The sequence below is a fragment of the Schistocerca cancellata genome, chromosome 3 (genome assembly GCF_023864275.1).
Source record: "Schistocerca cancellata isolate TAMUIC-IGC-003103 chromosome 3, iqSchCanc2.1, whole genome shotgun sequence".
Classification (NCBI taxonomy): Eukaryota; Metazoa; Arthropoda; class Insecta; order Orthoptera; family Acrididae; genus Schistocerca; species Schistocerca cancellata.
The window spans coordinates 705,351,123-705,357,729 of NC_064628.1; the positions used below are offsets into that span (position 1 = coordinate 705,351,123).

At 44.9% G+C, this 6,607-nt stretch overlaps 2 non-coding genes across 2 annotated transcripts; both read right to left on the bottom strand.

Annotated features, from left to right (window-relative positions):
• Positions 1 to 2,351: 2,351 nt before the first annotated feature.
• Trnac-gca (transfer RNA cysteine (anticodon GCA)) lies at positions 2,352 to 2,423 on the bottom strand. Its single transcript has one exon. It is a non-coding gene; the product is annotated as a tRNA-Cys (tRNA).
• A 318-nt stretch (positions 2,424 to 2,741) lies between these two features.
• On the bottom strand, positions 2,742 to 2,813 carry Trnaw-cca (transfer RNA tryptophan (anticodon CCA)). The gene has a single exon. It is a non-coding gene; the product is annotated as a tRNA-Trp (tRNA).
• Positions 2,814 to 6,607: the final 3,794 nt, after the last annotated feature.

Sequence of the window (6,607 nt, forward strand, 5' to 3'; positions counted from 1 at the left end):
CACTATCCCACGCATTGCGTATGCTGACGATATATGCGTAACTGTGTCATCATCGCAACAACTTCTGTCAGCGGAAACTCTTTTACAAACATTCACGTTTCTTTCAGGAGCAATACTCAATGGAACTAAAACCACAGCTTTGCAGATCGGTGGCGGTATCGGAGACAATCCCATGTTACCTGGTGCAAGGTCAAGGATTCTCACACAACCCTCGGTGTTACTTTTGAGGCCAAACCAGACAAATTCCTGACGAAGAACTGGTCACACATACTTAATAAATTACGTGCTGCTTTGATACTTCGCTCCGACCGTGACTTGAACATACTACAGAAAGTTAAGACCATCGAGATCGCCATCACGAGCAAGATGACTTATTTGGCGCAAATTCTTCCAATCTCCGACCATCTAGCCAAGAGTATACAACAAGCGTTATGTTGGTTTCTTTTTAGGGGGCACATTTTCAAAGTTCAATTCGATACCATAACCTTACCTGCGTTCAAAGGTGGCCTTAACCTCATTAAAGTACACAAAAATGTGTCACCCTGCTCCTAAATCGCATCAGGAAGGAGTTCCGTACCCGGAGGCCCAGTATCATCACAAACATTCAGCGGTGGAAGCCTCATAGCTTTGACCCACCCGTTAACATCGCCGGCATTCCACTTTCTTACCGACATGTGCGACTGTACTACATGGAAATGAGCTACATTCGACACAACATCGTCGATAACGGAAGCCTGACGAACAGGAAGCTATAGGGCTTCTCACGACAACAAACCACAGGAATCGTCTCGAAGAAAAACATCCACATACACATTGGAGTATAGTATGGCGGAATGTGCACAGCGACGTGTTACCGTCATGCGTCATAGCCGACTGGTATCTAACAGTCAACGATACAGTAGCAACGAATGAAAAGCTACATAAAATTGGCCTTCATCCAACGCCCAACTGTGACGCATGCGGAAGGGTCGATACGCTTTTTCATAGGTTCACGTGCGGACATGCAGAAGAAATTACTACATTTCTTCGTCAACGATTGTCGGTGATAGACCGTACGACACCCTGTGGTGTAGATCTTTTAGAGATCATTCAGCCACAAAAACTGAGATATCCACGAGCCAAAAACAACGCTGCAACGTGGATCATGGGCCACACAGCATCGTTTATTATGCAGAATAGGCATGCTACTTTCCTCGACTATTATTCTTACATAGAAATTGAACACTTTAAAATGAGCCAACATTGTGACTACAGGAGGATATTTGGAAATATGCTGAACATCATAATTAACGGTTAAATGCTTCAAATACAATATTTCGGATCGCAGAGGTTGCCAGTGACCTGTATGTATGAATCCCATTTGCTTCCTGGGACTTTAGTACTTGTCGGAAATTTACGATACTATTCAGATGTTCACCAATGCAGAAGGCATTTTTTCTTTTCCCTTTTTCGTTTTCACATTTCCCTTCTCTCGCAGAGCAGCGGAGCAACTTTCCTTCACTTATGAAGTGATAGTCCTTTGTGCACCAGAAAAATTTCTGTTTACTACTTGGCCCAAAAAAAAAAAATAAATAAATACATAAATAAAATAAAATAAAAATAAATAAAAATAAAAAAAAAAACTTCAAGAAGACATTTCATTTCTTATATTGCGCTACGGCGGCCTAGCAGTGATGTACACTTTGTTCATTCTATTCTTATTACAAATTGGAGCAAATGTTACAAAAAAAAAAAAAAGGCTCAGACGGATAGGGCGTCTGTCATGTAAGCAGGAGAGCTCGGGTTCGTGTCCCAGTTGGCGCAAAAAAAAAAAAAAGTGTATGATTCCTGCTTTGGTGCAGGAGGTCCCGGGTTCAAATCCCGGACGAGTCCTACCGTTTTGACCGTGCTGAAGAGTAGGTGGAGCTCACCCACGATTGAAGCTCTGCAATGAAGAATAGATGCCTGCAGCAGCACGCTTTGTGTAGCACATTATATAAAAAAAAGTGGTCTAGAAAAAAAATAAAAAAATAAAAAAAAGTGGTAGAGTGTCTGCTTCGCATGCAGAAAGTCCTGGGTTCAAATCCCAGCTCCTCCAATTTTTGTTTCTCCGTGCAGCAGTACATGAAAACTTTTGCCTATCACCATATTCTACAAAATCCAGTGTACAAGATTCTTCCCCCAAGCAAGTGGATTTCGTACAGTTCGACCTCATGGCGGGAGGACGATGACCTGCAAGACCCTGGGCTGCCATCCTCCCATTGAAATGTTGCTCCAAAGCCTTCGGTATGGCGTGCGGAGTGCATCTCAAACATGTATTTGCAACTCACCGCGACAATCGTCTTTTGTTTTTTCGAGATACTGAAAAATGAAGTGGGCACCCGGGATTGAACCGGGGACCTCTCGATCTGCAGTCGAATGCTCTACGACTGAGCTATACCCCCTTTCACGATCTTCCTATTCCCATAACTTAAGGAAAAATATTACACTCTGCCTGGCTAAAGACGTCTAATCGAGCAAAATATCGCGTAATCATTATCTCTCAGTTATATATTAGCGTTAAACGATATAAATATCAAAAATACTAGACACTTCGCGCCTGGAGAAAGTGCGAGTCGGCGCCTTCACCTTAATCTCAGAATGCGAAAATTGCACTAGTAGCTTTTTTCAAGCAAGTTATGTTCGTCCGTTCTCTGTAATCGTTTGGTATCTGATTAAACTGACATACTCGCCTATGGCTTTCGTAAACGAAAATTTCATTGTGACCCCGACGTGATTTGAACACGCAACCTTCTGATCTGGAGTCAGACGCGCTACCGTTGCGCCACGGAGTCGACGCTGCTTAGGTCTTGTCATGAATAGGTTCCTCGAACACTTACTGTACCGTTCAAACCTAAGAAATAATGACAGTAGTATCCAGGAGAGACTCGTCCCAGATGTACTTGCTCTGGCGGGGGTGTAACTCAGTGGCAGTCAGCCAGCGGACGCGGTTGAGGTCGGACGTGCTGTGCTGCGCGCCGCGCCGTCGCTGTTTACGTGTGGTGAGTTCGCTGCGCTTGCTTCGGTGTCTACGAGTGTTTTGGTGTGATCTGAAAATGAACTCGATTTCGTGATGTCTCAACCGAGTAGGAAAGATACACTAAAGTTTACTTTTGACAGGAACTTTGTCCGACCTAAATCTTTTGAAATTGAGCAATGGTTAGAAGATGAAGTAAAGATAGGACTTGAGGATATAATCGGGATACATCTTTCGATTGTCAGTAGCACCGTTTTCGTTAAATTAGCTCGATCAGACATGTGTGAGAAAATAGTTGAATCTTGTGGTGGTATTCTAAAGTTTAAACACAGCGATGGAAATGTGGGGGAAGTTGCAGTTTCGCATGCCGGCCTAGGAATACGGACTGTTCGAATTTTTGAACTTCCATTTGAAATAACCAGTGAACAGATCAACGCAGTGCTCTGTCCGTACGGTAAAATCATAAGCAATATTGCGGAACGTTGGTCTAGTGCACATAAATTCCCGGTTCTTAATGGGGTGCGGCAATTGAAAATCGAGCTGCAGAAGCACATCCCGTCTTATGTTAACGTATGCGGGTATCGTGCGATAGTAATGTACGATTATCAGCCTCGAACGTGTGCCGCATGCAACTCGACAGGTCACGTGCGTGCAGAATGCATTCAGAGGCGAGTGGCGCAGCTGCCTGCCGGCGAGGCTGCCAGGCCCCCCGCGATGACAACACTGCCTGTGACGTACGTCGCCGTAGCGCGTGGGCTTTCCGGCTACATCCACGGTCACCGAAGTCCGTGAAAATACTGTAGTGCCTGCGACAGTGACGCGTATGGAGACTGTTGCAACGCCGGAAGAGACCCCACCTAAACCCGTAGAAATATCACCGTCCGTCGTAGTCACAGAAGAACACGCATCCGACATGCAAACGTTTGCGTCCCCATCGGCCGCTGGTACTCCACGGGGGGAATCTCCAGCAGGTTACGATCCAAGCCCACAAAATCGTACGTCTCCCAGAACAACTAAAAAACGGAGAGTTGCCCGCCAGGGTGCAGAACAGATTGCACCGGTTCTGCGCGAAAAGGATAAACAGATAGGTGAACAACTCAGTGAACAAGCATCTGATAGCACAAACCATGATCATCCCTCAGCCAGTTTACCATCAGTCCTTGACAATGTCTCACATGCTCTACCTCTGAACCCCGAACAGTCAGCTAAACTCCGAGCCGACTGTGATGTCCGCATGGTCAAACTCTATCCTGTTGAAGGGTCGGTAACGACCTCGACCCAGCCACCGCCAACTAGTTGGGCAGACGATACAGAACCCAATGTCGAAGTAGACAGTATGGATACGTCAGAAACGGTGACAGCCATAACTTCAGTCTCCAAAGACGACGATGTTAATGAGCAAGATAACGCCTCGACAGAACCTACCGCGCAAAAAGAACGCACGGCTGATCCCTTTTCAAACGGAGAATATTTTTAACTCTGCCTTTAAAGTGACTGTCAATACATGTTTCTGTTATCTGGCATTGCTTCCAAAGTGCTTTTTCGACGTGACTTGTTTTTCCAGTTTATTTATGTTTGATATTGGACTGATTTTAGGCATTGCTCCAGTTTAGTCCACCACAATTCCGCCACAGGCCTATCGACTTGCTACTCTCAATATTAATAAGATACGTAGAGCTCTTAAACTACAACATTTAAAAGACTTTTATATGCAGCTGATGTACACATTTTATTTGTACAAGAAGTAACGGAGATCAGACTTGATTGCATACCAGGTTATAATGTGATCACTAATCCTGGGGCCGGTTGCGAATTAGGTACAGCCTTTATTGTGAAGGAAGGTATAATTATTAATGACGTCACAAAATTTCCGAACAGTAGGGGCCTTGCGGGCACTTTTTATAACAACAGACTAATTAATGTATATGCCCCATCCGGTTCCAGTAATAGACGTCACAGAGCGGAATTTTTTACAGAAGAAATGGTTCCTCTCTTTGGCGTCCGCCACAACAATGTCATCTTCGGAGGAGACTTTAACTGTATCATCAGTGCAATGGACCGGACTCCCAATCTTAACAAATCACTTGAACTGGAACGAATTGTACGAGACTTGTGCTTAGTTGACTCTTGGGAGCTCAAGCATGGGGCAGCACCTGGGTTTACCCATATCACGACCCATTCGGCAAGCCGTCTCGATCGAATTTATGTCACACCCACTTTGAGGAATAACATTCTGCAGTCAGAAGTGTGGCCAGTGGCGTTCTCCGATCATGCTGCATACATCTGTACTATCACTCTAGACCGACAACGGACGTGTCGATACAGGGTCCTGTGGAAATTAAATGTTTCACATCTACAAGACTCGGCGTGTCAAGAAGCTTTCCTCAATACCTGTTGAGAATGTGAGCAAAGATTTGCCTCTTATAATTCGGCCGTTGATTGGTGGCTCAGGTGCGCCAAACCTAAAATTAGGTGGTGTTTCATGAACTACGCACGGGAAAAGAGCTTTTGGCTTCAAAGGACGATCAATTTCTATTTGCATTGTCTGCGGGAACTGTATATGCTCGGCACTTCGGCTGTCGAGAATTGTCAACGAATTAAGAAAATCCAGGCCAAATTCCTAACCCTAAGGAGACGCAGCTAGAAGGCTACAAAGTCAGGTCGCGGGTCCAGACTACTGTACACCAAGAAGTCAGCTCAGTCTACCATATGATCCAAGAAAGTAAGAAAGGGTCCCGTAAAATACAGACGGAGTTAATTGCTGAGGACGGCGCAACGCTGACTACGCACAACGAGATTAAAGCGGCGGTGCTAAACTACTTCACCACCTTGATGTCAAATAAAGAAGTTAACGTGCAAGCGCAGGATGATCTTTTGACTAATTTGCGCAACACAGTCAGTCTCGTGGACGCGGAAAAGCTATTAGACGTGGCAACCGAAGAAGACGTGGAATATGTACTCTGCGAAAGTGCTAAGAATAAATCCCCCGGACCTGACGGAATTCCCGCCGAGTTCTATCAAAAATTCTGGAACACCATAAAGGCGAAGATAACTTGCATCTGTAACGAACTTCTAGACCACAACAACGTGATCCCCACCAGCTTCTGTGAAGGCATAATCGTTCTAATTAAAAAAAAAACTCAGGCAGTGCAAACGTAAAAAATCTAAAACCGATAACGCTGCTCAACAGCGACTATAAAATCTTTGCGAGACTTTTGGCCCAAAGGTTTAAATCTACAATGACCAATATTATTGGCCCTTACCAGACCAGCGTGGGCAAGGATCGGAAAATTCAACAGACTTTGTGCGACTACCGTGATTTAATCTCTATTGCGGAAGTCTGTAAGCTGAAATGTGCCATCATGTCTTTGGATTTCGACAAAGCTTTTGACAGTGTAAACCACTAGTATCTCTTTCGTACCATGTATGTGATGGGTTTTCCACCTGGGTTCGTCGCAATTATACGACAGATGGTAGCGACTAATTTATCCAGAGTCATCATCAACGGCCAGCCTACCCGAGCAATAGAGTTAGCCAGTTCCGTCAGGCAGGGCTGCCCAATGTCCATGGCGCTTTTTGCGATTGCCATTGAGCCTTTGTTAGCTACCCTGA